The 14,160-nt window shown below is 35.2% G+C and overlaps 1 pseudogene; it reads right to left on the minus strand.

The window, feature by feature from the left end:
• Positions 1-2,532: 2,532 nt before the first annotated feature.
• On the minus strand, positions 2,533-11,399 carry LOC143564721 (uncharacterized; annotated as a pseudogene).
• Between the last annotated feature and the right edge of the window lie 2,761 nt (positions 11,400-14,160).

Here is a 14,160-nt window from a genome sequence, read left to right on the forward strand (position 1 = left end):
TGATAGTAATCACAACATAGATGAGGATGATGGTAGAAGCACCACCGGGGCATGTGTTCTATTATGGGCAATCTACAATTACATGGTGCTCACAAAAGTAAGCTACAGTTGCACTCTCGTCGTGTGAAACCAAGTACATCGCGGCTTTGGCAGCTGCGTGTCAAGCCGTATGGCTCCGAGAGTTGTTGAGCGAGTTGACTGGAGAAGAATTGCAGAAAGTTGTATTGAAGATTGATAACACGTCCACAGTTGCCCTTGTGAAAAATCCGGTTTTTCACAATCGAACAAAGCATATAAAATCCCATTTTCATTTTATTCGAGATTACAACGATGGCGAAGTTGGTGTTGAGCACATTAGCGGGAAAGAGCAACGATCCAATATCCTCACTAAAGCACTCGCAAGAATCAACTTCACGGAGATGCGCGAGTTACTTGGAGTTGAAGACCTCCCGAAATCCGACTCGGAAATTAGGGGGGTGAATGTTGGTGATTAATTAACCTAGTCGTGCCTATTGGGTCCGGGCCTAAGTATCTCATTAAGTTGTATGGGGTTAAGGGGTTTTAGGGTTTAATTAAGATAACTTGTTAGCCAAGTTAGGGTTATGCATTATGAAAGTTATTGTAATTAGGTTTTTTGAGTTATATTTTCCTAGTTACAATAAAAGTCAGATTATTCTATATTGTTCGTTAATTATCATTTATCAATCTTGAAGGTTGATGTGCTAAAAGTAGTTTAATATTATTAACTAAGATTACGCTAATCTAGACACTAAGTAATAAATTCTAGACTCTTAAACTTAACTAAACTACTAATCGGCAAGTGAACCGGTCGACTCTAGTACAGCTAAGTAAGTCCGGATATCGAACCCACGAGACTCTTTTAATTATGTTTACTAGCTAAATTAGACTCAACTACAGACGCGACTTCTTTATATTTATTTGCTTAAGGGGGATTTTACTAATAAACTAATTTTAAACTAATGTAAACTAATTAAGAAAACTAAAGACGACTAAAATTAGAACTTGGACTTAATTCAGATGATGATGAACAGACACCTAGGCTAGAATCCCCTAAGTTTCAGTTATCAATTAACCTGGAGACTATTTAGTTACGGAATTGGGATCGTAAAATAGACGCTTAAGAGAAAACCCGAACAGGACCCCTGACCCTTCTTAAGAGACACCTATGGGGTTCTAATAAGTTTTAACGCACACTAGTATTAAAAATCAAGTTTCCTTACGGTCACCTGATTAATTACAAACTAGTTCCTTTATACGAAATCCTACCTTACAATGTGGAAATCAAAGGCAGTCTAACATATTCAATTGACTCGATAGGCAAAGTTAACCAATCAAAACCTAGACGGACTTCTTACGAAGAACTAAATCTAGCAATCCTGATTAACAAAGACCTATCAATATATTACCTAGCACCTTACAGTTATTTAGGTTAGCAGCACACTTAGGTTTATTTAATTAAATAATATTATTCCTATGATCTTATTCAAAATCAATCATAAAATAGTCAAAAACACAAAGTAGATGACCTAATAGCAACCTATCATAATGACAAACAATAATCAAGGCAACTATGGAATAATAAAACTCAACAAACAATCATAAGCACACATATGCATCAATTTAATATAATTAAACCTTTAGAATTGGATTTGCTATCCAAAAGGGGGTTGCAGCGCAGCTTGTTTCCCGCTTAGCTGCCACTTCATTGTAAATCGTTTGGTTGCTTTTTAATTGTCAAAGAAATAGAACATGATTTTATTATAAAAAAAATTAATCATTAACTGAAAAAAAAACTAGTTCATAAAACCATAACAATAAATAAATCCCAAGTCAAAATCAAACATCAAAATAGGCTCATCATAAGCCTAGACAGTCTATAATGTTTAGCCTAGCATGGTAAAATCAAACAAAACAATAATAAAGGAATTCATGGTGGAAAATAAAAGAAACGAAAGATTAAAGGCGATAAAACCCGTGGTCTTCGTTCTTGATCGATATGCACGCCACCGTATGATTCCAAGCCTCCAAAACCTCCAAAAGATGCACTCCTAGGCCTTGGAACTCCCCAAAATCGGATATGGCTTTTAGGTTATTCAGGTTATGATTAGGGTTAAGTTTATGGGTGTTTATATAGACTTTCAAGGCCCATAAACTTAAAATTAGTAGAAGATTCTGGAAATCTGAGTCCATAAATTTAATACTTGTAGAAGATTCTTGAAAACTGAGCCCAAAGTGCCACGCGACGGGTCTTCTCCCATTTTGCTTATTTTCGCCCTCTTTTCGACATGATTATAATCCGGAACCTAAAATATTCAAATGAATTTGTAATATACAAATTCTAATAAAAACTGAATGAAAACTAATAAAATATTATATTAAATATACAAGGGATTTATATATATTTAGCCTTATATCAAAGGTAAACGAGCAAAAAGAAGACCATAGATCATAAGAGAAAAGTACAGAACAACAACTATATTGTTATTAATTATGAGATGCAAATGAAAGTACTTAAGTAGCTTGATAAAAGCTTCAATCGTTTCCGTGCTTGATCCTTTTATCATCAGAAACCATGAGCAATATCCTTCATTGATGGCCTAGAGTGAGGGCTCTGATGCACACATGAGGATGCTATCTGGACAAGTGTATGCACTTGATCAGCATCTTGTTCATCAGCTGGAGCTAGGCGTTGGTCCGGAATTTCATTCCAAGATACGCCTTCCATGTCTTGAGTCGAAGTGAGGAAGTCTCCCGGATGCTTTCCCATTATTATTTCTAGTGTTAGTACACCAAAGCTATAAATATCACACTTCTCATTCACTTCCATTGTGTATGCAAACTCTGCACCAAAAAAGTCATGTCAACATCTAGCAAATACAGTTTGTTCCAATATTGATTTTGTACCTGGGGCAGCATAACCAAATGTTCCAGCAAATGAAGTCCAATTCGAGGAGTCTGGCTTTAATAGTCTGGATGTGCCAAAATCAGATATATGAGCAACCCAATCCAACTCAAATAAAACATTGTTGCTCGATAAGTCTCGGTGGATGATTGGTTGTAAACAATCATGGTGCATATAGGATAAGGCCTTTGCAATACCTTTAACAGCCATCACCCTCTTTTTCCAATCAAATTCCACATCTAGTTCCATATTGGCCAATACATTCCTTAAGCTCCCTCCTTGCAAGAACTCATATACCAAAAATGAGTGTCTTGAGTGTGAAAAAAATCCATAGAGCTTGACAATGTTTTGATGACGTATTTCTGTTAATGCTCGGATCTCATTTACAAAACTCTTGAGATTTTGTATCTCGCCATCTTCTGGTGCATGAAATTTTTCACCGCCAAAACTTCTGTTGGCAATTCTGCCTTATAAACAGTACCATGTCCACCAACCCCAACAATATGCTTCGAGTCAAAGTCCCCTAAGGCTTCAATGATGCTCTCATACACCATTTTCCTATCATAACTCCAGATGGTAAACAGGTTTGCTCTTGTCACTTGTGCATCATTTGGGTTTCTTTTATGTAGATAAAAAGAATATGAAACCAATTAAAGCCAATTACAGAAACATGCATCCCAAAGTAGGAAAGATAATCAGAATCACTGTTGAAACCTTCTTTTTATTACCTTGATTTCTTGTTTGGATGGGACAGTCTAACCCTGTGTTATTTCCACATAGCCCCTTGTTCTGTCCAAGTGCCTCAATTGGAGCCTCTTTAAACACTCTCATCTTTGGAAGTGGTCCTTCTAGCTGATTGAAAGATACATCGACTGTGGTTAAACATAACATTTGTTAAAACAACCTATATTTTTCAATTTATAATCCTTTGCATTATCTTATTTAACTTAACCCTGTTTATTGTGCATATAGGCCTATCTATCTTCTACACTTGGGCTGACTTCATGGGCTGGCAAGGCTACACTAAGAAGAAACCACGTATTGATCGATTCAAGAATTGTATGCAAAACTTAGTGTTCTTACGAGAATAAACTGTGATATCTTGTTTATGACATGGTATCAGAGCTTTAAGGGCTCTAATATCGATCTTGGTTCATCCGCTGCTATTTTCTGGTATTTCTCAAAGGGCTGTTTTCTGGTTCATTACCAGACATCAAATTAATCTTGCTGTGCATCCAGTCCATCGAAGGTCTGCTCCATCTTTCCGCTGCACTTAAGTTTGGAGTTAAGAATCATATTAGGTACCTAATTTTTTTTTGCCTAAAATCAATAATAATTGTTTTAATTTGAGTTCAGAGATTTAAAAAGGAAAAAATCTAGATATTAAATCTCTTGAATTAAAATGATCTTTGGTTAAGTTTGTTTCTAATAGGGATTGATACTAATCGAAAATAAAGTTTAAATCCGAAAAAAGGATATTTTTTTCTGATAAAAGTAATAAGATATAAACAATCTGTTTGAGAAAAAAATATACATATCAATCTCGGTTAGAAACATAAACCGTCTCTCGCAAATCGTGGTGACCATTGATATAAGTTGGAGCTTTCGTAAGTTGTTGAGTAACCCTGAGTAAAGGTTACAAACACCCACACTTGACTGGAACACCCTAACTTGGGCGCCTCACGGTTAGATCATTCTATCTTTTACCTTTTTTTATTTATTCAGTTTTTTGTTATTTAGACAGATTTATATCCTGGTTTGTTTGTGCATCTATCTGTTTTTTGTGTGCTTGTTACTGAATTAGTATGGGGACCAATAACCATGAAACTCTGATTAGCAAACTGGATCCTAGTGATCCTTTATATTTACATGCAAGTGACTCGAGTTGTTTAAGTATTATAAGCATTAAATTGAAAGGCACCGAAAATTACACAATTTGGGAAAATTCTTTACAACTTGCTTTACAAGCTAAGAATAAAACAGGTTTTATAAATGGTTCTTGCAAAAAATCTACTGAAAATGAGATTTTAGCCTCTCAATGGGATAGGTGTAATTCGGTCGTACTTTCATGGATCCTTACTTCTGTTTGTGAAGAGCTATATGTGGGTCATGTTTATTCAAAATTTGCTTATGAAGTTTGGGAAGAATTAAAAGAAACCTACGATAAGGTTGATGGGTCGGTAGTATTTGGTCTATATCAAAAAATTAACTCTTTGACTCAAAATGGCAGCCCTGTTTCTGATTATTATCATAAGCTAAATACAATGTGGAAACAATTTGATGCAATGGTGTAGTTACCTTCATGTACTTGTAATGCTTCAAAAGAATTTAATAATTTCACTCATTTGATCAAATTAATGCAGTTTTTAACGGGTCTTGATGAAATCTACCAACCTGTCAAAACTAGTCTTCTAACTCGTGATCCTCTTCCCACAATTAAAACTGCTTTATCAATTATATCTAGGGAAGAGTCACATAGATGTGGAAATGCATCCTCCAAAAACACAAATGTTGGTTTTGTGTCTAAATTTAATCAAGTTCATGATAATAAAAAGAAATTCACTAAAGGGCCAAATCCAAATCTTAAATGCACCCGTTGTCAAAAATTGGGCCACACTGTTGACATATGTTTTAGTCTTGTCGGGTATCCTCAAGATTATAAGACCAGGTATGGACAAGGAAATGGTCAAGGAAATAGGGCTAATAATAAATCCGATATGTCTACAAATTCTTCTACCACCAATACTCCTACACTTAACTCTGATCAGATAGCTCAGCTTTTGAATTTGCTAAAAGAAAAAAACTGTGAAAAGCCTCAAAATTCAAACTTTGGAGGTAACTCCATAGGCCCTTTCTCTTTTAATGTTTATGGTAAATATATATTTGGGTTTGCTAGTTGTCCCTCAAATACTTTGTCCGGGTGGGTTGTTGACTCCGGGGCAAATCAACATATGGTAATGTCAGAAAAAGGGCTCATAGATCTAGTTGATGTTTCTGATTTTAACATTTCCGTTAAGCATCTGAATGGCACTAATGCTAAAGTTACTAAAATTGGTTGTTTAAAATTAACTGAAGGGGTGGTTTTATCAGATGTTTTTGTTATCCCTGAATATTATGTGAATCTAATGTTTGTCTATAAACTTGCTAGTGAAAATAAGTTACGTGTTTCATTTGATGAACATACTTATTATCTTCAGGATTTGCACACAGAGAAAGTGCTAGTGACTAGTAATCAAATTGATGGTTTGTATTTTTGTGGTGATGCCTCTAAGCCTATTAAGGTGTGTTCAATAGTAATGATGTTTTTAACTTATGGCATTCTAGACTAGGGCATCCTTCTTATCAAGTACTAAATGTTCTAAAAAACGAGTTAAAAATACAAACCTATAGTGAAAATCTTCCCTGTGATATATGTCATAAAGCCAAGCAACATAGAGAATCTTTCCCATTAAGCGACCATAAATCATCTTCGGTGGGATAACTTATTCACTTAGATGTTTGGGGACCATATAAAATAAATAGTTATGACGGATACAGGTATTTTCTAACTGTTGTGGACGATTTTTCAAGGTGCGTATGGATTTTTTTGCTAAAACACAAAGATGATGTCTTTGTCAATGTTCAAAGCTTTTTTAATTTAATAAAAACTCAATTTAATGCACCGGTAAAAATCTTTAGAAGTGATAATGGATCCGAATTTGTTAACAACCATATGTCCGACTTTATGAGGAAAAATGGCATTATTCATCAAACCACATGCACTCATACTCCACAACAGAATGGAATAGTTGAAAGAAAACATACGCATCTGTTGAATATTGCTAGAACCCTTTTATTTCAAGGGGATATCCCTCTTAGGGTTTTGGTCTGAGTGTGTGCTAACTGCTGCTTATTTGATTAACAGGACTCCCTCTTCTATTCTTGATGGCAAATCACCCTATGAACTTATGTTTGGTTTTAAACCCTCTCTTAATCACCTTAGAACGTTTGGTTGTTTCTGTTTTAGCACTATTTTGAATAACACTGATAAATTTAGTAGTCGTGCAGAAAAATGTGTTTTCTTAAGGTATTCTCCCTTTAAAAAAGGATACAAATTATGGAGTCTTAATCAAAGAAAAATATTTTTTTCTAGAGATGTAAAATTCTATGAAACAGTTATTCCTTTCAAAGACAATAAGTTGTTAAAAGAAGATCTTTCAAATAATGAACTTTTACTAAACTCCTTAAATTTTTTTGATTTCTTTAATGATAATCAGCTAGACGTTTCTAATGGTGAAATACCCAATGATGAGGAGAGGGATCCTAGTAAGGTAGTCGAAACTGATCAGCAGCATAGTGCCCAGTCTTACAACCGTGATGGCGAGGCTATCTCATAGCAGCCTCATGGGATGACTGAAGGTGCGATTGAGGCTGACAGTACTGAAACTACCAATGCCACCACAGGCTCTCCTGAGGGAATTAATGATTCTAGTGTCCCTGTTAGAAGGTCCACTAGAAACCCTTCAATACCAAAAAAACTACAAGATTTTATCATTGAAGGGAAAGTCAAATACGGAATAGAAAAAGTAGTAAACTATTCAAACTTATCTTTTGAAAATAAATGCTTTGCTACTTGTTTGAACAAGTCCGTAGAACCAAAAAACTTTTTTGAAGCCAAAACTGACGATTACTGGGTGAATGCCATGAATAAAGAGATGGAGGTCCTAAACAGAAATAACACATGGACTCTTGTTGACTTACCTAAAGGTAGGAAACCCATAGGTTGTAAATGGGTTTACAAAATAAAATATAAATCCACAGGAGAAATAGAAAGGTTTAAAGCTAGACTCGTAGCAAAAGGGTATAGTCAAAAGGAAGGTGTTGATTTTGATGAAACCTTATCTCCTGTTGTTAAAATGGTTACTGTTAGGTCGGTGATTAGTCTTGCTGTTGAAAGCGACTGGCCTCTTTTTCAACTTGATATTAACAATGTTTTCCTATATGGTAGTTTAAATGAGGAAGTCTATATGTGCTTACCTGAAGGTTTTTTATCTCCGCATGAAACAAAAGTTGCAAGTTAAATAAATCTTTATATGGATTAAAACAGGCTCCTAGAATGTGGAATGAGAAATTGGTTGGTAGTTTGACTGAATATGGCAAAGCTTATGTGACTATTCCTTATTTGTTAAGAGTGTTAACACCTCTCTTGTGATCCTACTTGTGTATGTGGATGATATTGTCATCACTGGAAATGATTTAACTGAAATAAACAAAGTCAAACAGTTGTTAAACTCAAAATTTTTGATCAAAGATCTGGGTCTATTAAAATATTTTCTTGAAATAGAAGTCTTAAGATCTGAAAAAGGTGTTTGTCTATCACAAAGGAAGTATTGTATTGAACTTCTTGCTGAATTTGGTCTTAGTGCGTGTAAACCTGTAAACACCCCAATTGAACAACATTATACCGTTATGAATTTTTGTAAACAAGATGAATCCTTTTTAACTAATATTACAGGTTTCCAAAAACTGGTCGGTAAATTAATTTATTTGCCTCACACACGACCGGACATATCATATACTGTTCAATTTCTAAGTCAATACATGCATAAGCCTACAAACTCCCACCTACAACTTGCTTTTCGCTTGCTTCGATATTTAAAAAAAAAGCACCAGGCAAAGGTGTCTTGTTGAGTAAAGGATCGGGTCTAAATATACGAGCGTATGCTGACTCTGATTGGGGTAAATGCCTTGACACTCGACGATCTATCACTAGCTATTGCATTTTTTGGGGACAGTCACTAGTTTCCTGGAAAAGCAAAAAACAAGAAACCGATCCAGGTCCTCTGCTGAGGCTGAATATAGATCCATGTGTGCTGCTGCTGGTGAAATTGTTTGGCTAACCAACTTGTTAAAAGAACTGCATGTTAAAACCAGTGTACCCGTAGAGTTGTTCTGTGATAATAATGCTGCTATCTCTATAGCTGCAAACCCTGTGTTTCATGATAGGACGAAGCACTTTGAGATAGATTTATTCTTCCTCCGTGAAAAAATCTCTAGTGGTTTCATCAAAACTATGAAGATAGACTCCAACAACCAACTCGCAGATGTGTTTACTAAAGGTTTGTTGGCTCGGCAACATGATTTTTTAATTAACAAGTTATTAATGTATGACATGTTCGGGTTATCAAATTGAGGGGGGGGGGGGTTAAAACAACCTATATTTTTCAATTTATAATCCTTTGCATTATCTTATTTAACTTAATCCTGTTTATTGTGCATATGGGCCTATCTATCTTCTACGCTTGGGCTGACTTCATGGGCTGGCAAGGCTACACTAAGAAGAAACCACGTACTGATCAATCGTATCTTCTGAGTTTGGAAGGGAGCGTCCTCCCTATTGTGAGCTGTCACAGCCGGATTTTCCGGCTCTAGTTTTGGAATCTCGCCTCCTCCAATCTCGCCTTCTGTTTGAAGCCTCGCTGACCTATATATTGGCGGCTCCTCCTAAAGCTCCATAGAGTTGCAATATAATCATCATATATTATATTCTGTCTAGGGTTTATTCCCTGATTATTATCTTCTATTTTCAATTCAAGAATTGTATGCAAAACTTAGTGTTATTACGAGAATAAACTGTGATACCTTGTTTATGACAACATTTCAGTGAAACTTGAAGGAATGGAGCCTGTGAGGTTATTATGGGAGCGGTTTAATGTTTCTAGAAACTTTGGTGCCCCAAGCTGTGAAGATATGTTTCCAATCAAATTATTTTCACAAAGGTCAAGAGATTCTAACCTTTCCAACTTGGATATATTCACAGTAATAGCTATCTTAAGGTTGTTATTGCTTAAATTCAGGCTCCTTAACTTGTAGAAGTCTCCTTTATTTACATTGATTGGGCCGGCGAAAGAATTTTTTGGCAAGTTAAGTTCTTCTAAATTGTGCAGATTTCCCATTTCTGGATGAATTGTACCGGATAGTTTATTGCCATCCAAGTACAACTTTGACAATGAGCTTAATCTCTCAAAGCTCTTTGGGATTTCACCAACTAAGTGATTTGATGAGAGATAAAGCTCGACTAATTGTGTTGCTCCTCCTAGCTCTGTAGATATTTTTCCAGACAAATCGTTGTTGGATATATGTAAGCTAGTTAAATTAGAACAGTGCCCCAGTTACTAGACATCTCTCCGTAGAAATTATTGTAGCTCAAATCAGCATTATCCAAGTCAGGATAGATTCCAAAAGCTTCAGAGATGTTTCCGGTCAGTTTGTTATAACTCAGCCAAAGTGACTTCAATCTGATACAATTTTTTAAGCTCTTTGTACAGGACCAGAGAAGAAATTGTTCTTCACACCGAAACGTGTTAGAACTCCAGAGACAGATTGCATCTGGTAAATGACCAGAAAGCATGTTCAAATATACACAGAACTCTTCCATCTTAGTTAAATTAATATCTTGAGGAATAGAACCTACAAGATTATTCAAGAACAAGTTCAATTTAACAAGGGGTGTTCTCTTACTTAATTCCGGTGGTATGTAGCCACTGAAATTGTTATCACCTAAGTGCAACTCTCTAAGCTGAGTGTAATTTGCAAAATAATCTGGAATGGAGCCAGAAATACGGTTTTCACTAAAGTACATCCTTTCTAGCCGACTAAAATTTTGGAAGGTGATTGGAATTGTACCAGTGATAAGGTTCTTGCCAATCTGAAGTTCTACTAGATCCCTAGCCCGAGCAAGTTCGGGTGGGATGGACCCAGAAAGTTTATTATTATACAGATAAAGGTTAATGAGATTGGTTAAATTTCCTATAGAGGAAGGAATGACTCCAGTAAGACTATTAGAAGAAAGGTCAAGTATGGTCAGTTTGGTGAGTCTGCCAATTTCTGGAGGTATGGGCCCTGTAAATTCATTGTCAGATAAATAAAGCCAATTTAAGTTTTTGAGGTTACCAATGCTATCTGGGATATGACCAGTAAGAAGGTTTCTGTTCAAATAAAGCTCATGCAAAGATTTTAGCATTCCTGTCTCTGGTGGAATCACACCCGAAAAGCTATTATTGGAAATGTCAAGATATGCGAGTCTAGACATGTTCCCAATACTGGAAGGAATGCTGCCATGGAGCGAATTCGACCAAAGATCAAAACATTCAAGATTGCGTAACGGCCATGTATCAAGATCACCAAGTGTACCGTTTAAATTTGCGTGCTGAAGTGTGATGCTTATTACAACACTTGGAGTGCTCTTACTGCAACCGATTCCGGTCCAGTTATTATGGCACGGGTTGCTTCCAATCCATGAAGAAAGAAATGACTGGCTTTGTGTATCAAGACTGGCTTTCCATCTAAAAAGAACAGATGCTTCATTTGTTGGTCGAGTAGTTGCAAGTGAAGGGACACACAAATAAGAGAACAATTATATTGTTGCAAACGAGAGGGGCATGAAAGATCCTCTGGTTAGAAATAATATTGGGTGATGAAACTGTATACCCCTCATTTCATTATTGGGAAAAAAAATGGTAAATTTGTGAACACGAGCAATGGAGTCGAAGAATGAAGATTATTAATTTGTAACACTCAAGACTTGCTTGAACAACCTTGAATAATTGCTACTTAGAAAAGAATATGGCTTACAAAATTAGTTGGGTTTTTGTATTTAAATATTTTAAATTATACAATTACAATACGTCATGCATATATCATCATCATCCAAGGACCATGTCAACGTGTCAGTCGAATCTACCACCATACTCATCCCCATAAAAATATTTGAACACGAGCGAAGATACAACTTACAAGTAGAATCTACGGGTTTCGAGTAAGCCCAAAAAACCCATTGTCAAGTCCCAGATCGATAATCAAACACCAAGTAAACGAATAACTCTTGTTTATATTAATCAGAAAATATAACTCAAAAAACTGATTACAGATTTCAAACCCTAACTCGGTTTAACTCTTGATGAACCCTAACTTGGTTACATCAACTTCTCTTTTTTCTAATGTCTAACCATAACTTAGCTTATATAGACTAACCAAACTTGCTAGTCAAGACATTACCAAATATAATAAAACCCTAATAATTCTTGGGATGGGCTTTACACTTGGGCCAAACAACAATTGTGCCAACACATTGAACCAATTGTGCCCAAATTAATGGTATTAAATGCTCAACATCGACCTTTCAAAAAATACAAAAGATGCTCGATAGTCATTTCCAGTATTTTATGTTATAGTGCTGGAAATGGAGGAAGAAACGAAGAATCGAGCTTGAAGATGAGACACTTTTGTTATCATTGGACTATTTAATTTCACTTGTTTATGCTAAGTGAAGATGATGATTTTGCTTCGATTTTAGCATTTTTATTATTATTTTCTAGTTTTCTAAACTAAATACTCGAAACCCGATTAACATAACAAATAACACTGGAACTGGTCCGAACCTGAAGAACCCGGGAGAGATTATGATCGATTTCGGTTCTAGAATTAAATTTCTCAAACTCAAAGGAGCCTACTAGAGAAACACGAAAGTATAACCGAAGAAATCATGACAATCAAGATAGCTTTGATTCGTCCTATACTTCTAATTGATCCCGACAACAGCAGCCATGATTGAAAATTCATCGAAATTCCTTAGTAAGAGATAAATTTGATTTATTATTGAAAATTTATTGTTTTACTTGTTATATAGATTATCTATATTACATTATAAAACATAATATAGATATAGGCAACCTTTCAGTTTCCTTAACTCTCCTCCATCAGACTCCGTTGAATTAATTGCCTTTGCCTAAATTCCACCTCCGGCTTCCAATCATACCTGCTGGCGACTTCAATCCAACAGTCGACCTCATCAATACTTTGTTTTAATTCCTCTCCTTCTCTCTCTATATACGTTACACCTCATACATCAATTCCTCAATCAATTTCTTCTTCAACAATCAATCAATTCCTCAATCAATTCATTTTAATTCATATCAATTTCTATCCTGATTGCTACTTTCTATGCTATAAAAACAGCCACACAAAATTCATCATCATCATCATCATTTTCATCACCATCATCACCACCACCAGGGTTTGGTTGTGGTTTATTGGTATTAGGTATGTTATACTCTTCCTTTGTATTATGTATTCTCAATTCCCATGATTGTTGATTATTTCTATTCATTACCCTTTTGATTTCATTCTATTTTGAACATGTTAGCCGATTCACCTTTAAATTTGGTTTCATTGTGGTTTATTGGTTGATAATTAGGTTTGACAATAGATTTACAGGTTAACATTGCACCACATTACCTCGGATACCGTAACATATATGCAGAGAGCTCCACTTTAAAGACATTTAGATGTTAAAATTACACCATATTAGGTCAGCTTCACCATGAATCAACCAACCATACTGCAACTGGTTTGGGCTTTGGTTCTCAAAACTGTTATTCATGATCGGTAGCATAAATTTATGTGATTTATATATATTATTTTCAATACATGATACTATAGAATATTGGAATAAGCATATATGGAATTAATTACTATGTTATTGGCCCGTTATCATTTTACTCTGCCTTTCTGCCACAAACTTTATCAGCACTTCCTAATTTGCCATTACTGGAATTCCATTAGGTTGCCGCATTTGATTAGACGCAAAACATGCTATGTTATATTTGATGTTTTCACAGATGTTCAATTGATAGTTTTAGATGCCAACATATGATTGAACTTCAAGCCTTGATATACATGGTTTCCACATTGTAAAAAGAAGAGATTAGATAAACATTTAAGGATACTAATATTACTTCGTTTGGTGCTTCAAGTTTCTTTTTCCATACTATCCTATTAAAAACATGCTTCTCATGTGTATTGATACACCACTTTGAAGTTTATCAATATCATTGAATATTTGTAACATAAATTTATGTGATTTATATATATTATTTTCAATACATGATACTATAGAATATTGGAATAAGCATATATGGAATTAATTACTATGTTATTGGCCCGTTATCATTTTACTCTGCCTTTCTGCCACAAACTTTATCAGCACTTCCTAATTTGCCATTACTGGAATTCCATTAGGTTGCCGCATTTGATTAGACGCAAAACATGCTATGTTATATTTGATGTTTTCACAGATGTTCAATTGATAGTTTTAGATGCCAACATATGATTGAACTTCAAGCCTTGATATACATGGTTTCCACATTGTAAAAAGAAGAGATTAGATAAACATTTAAGGATACTAATATTACTTCGTT

This window comes from Bidens hawaiensis, unplaced genomic scaffold (assembly GCF_021521415.1).
Source record: "Bidens hawaiensis isolate Kalapana, Puna unplaced genomic scaffold, B.hawaiensis_p1.1 tig00001206_1, whole genome shotgun sequence".
NCBI lineage: Eukaryota > Viridiplantae > Streptophyta > Magnoliopsida > Asterales > Asteraceae > Bidens > Bidens hawaiensis.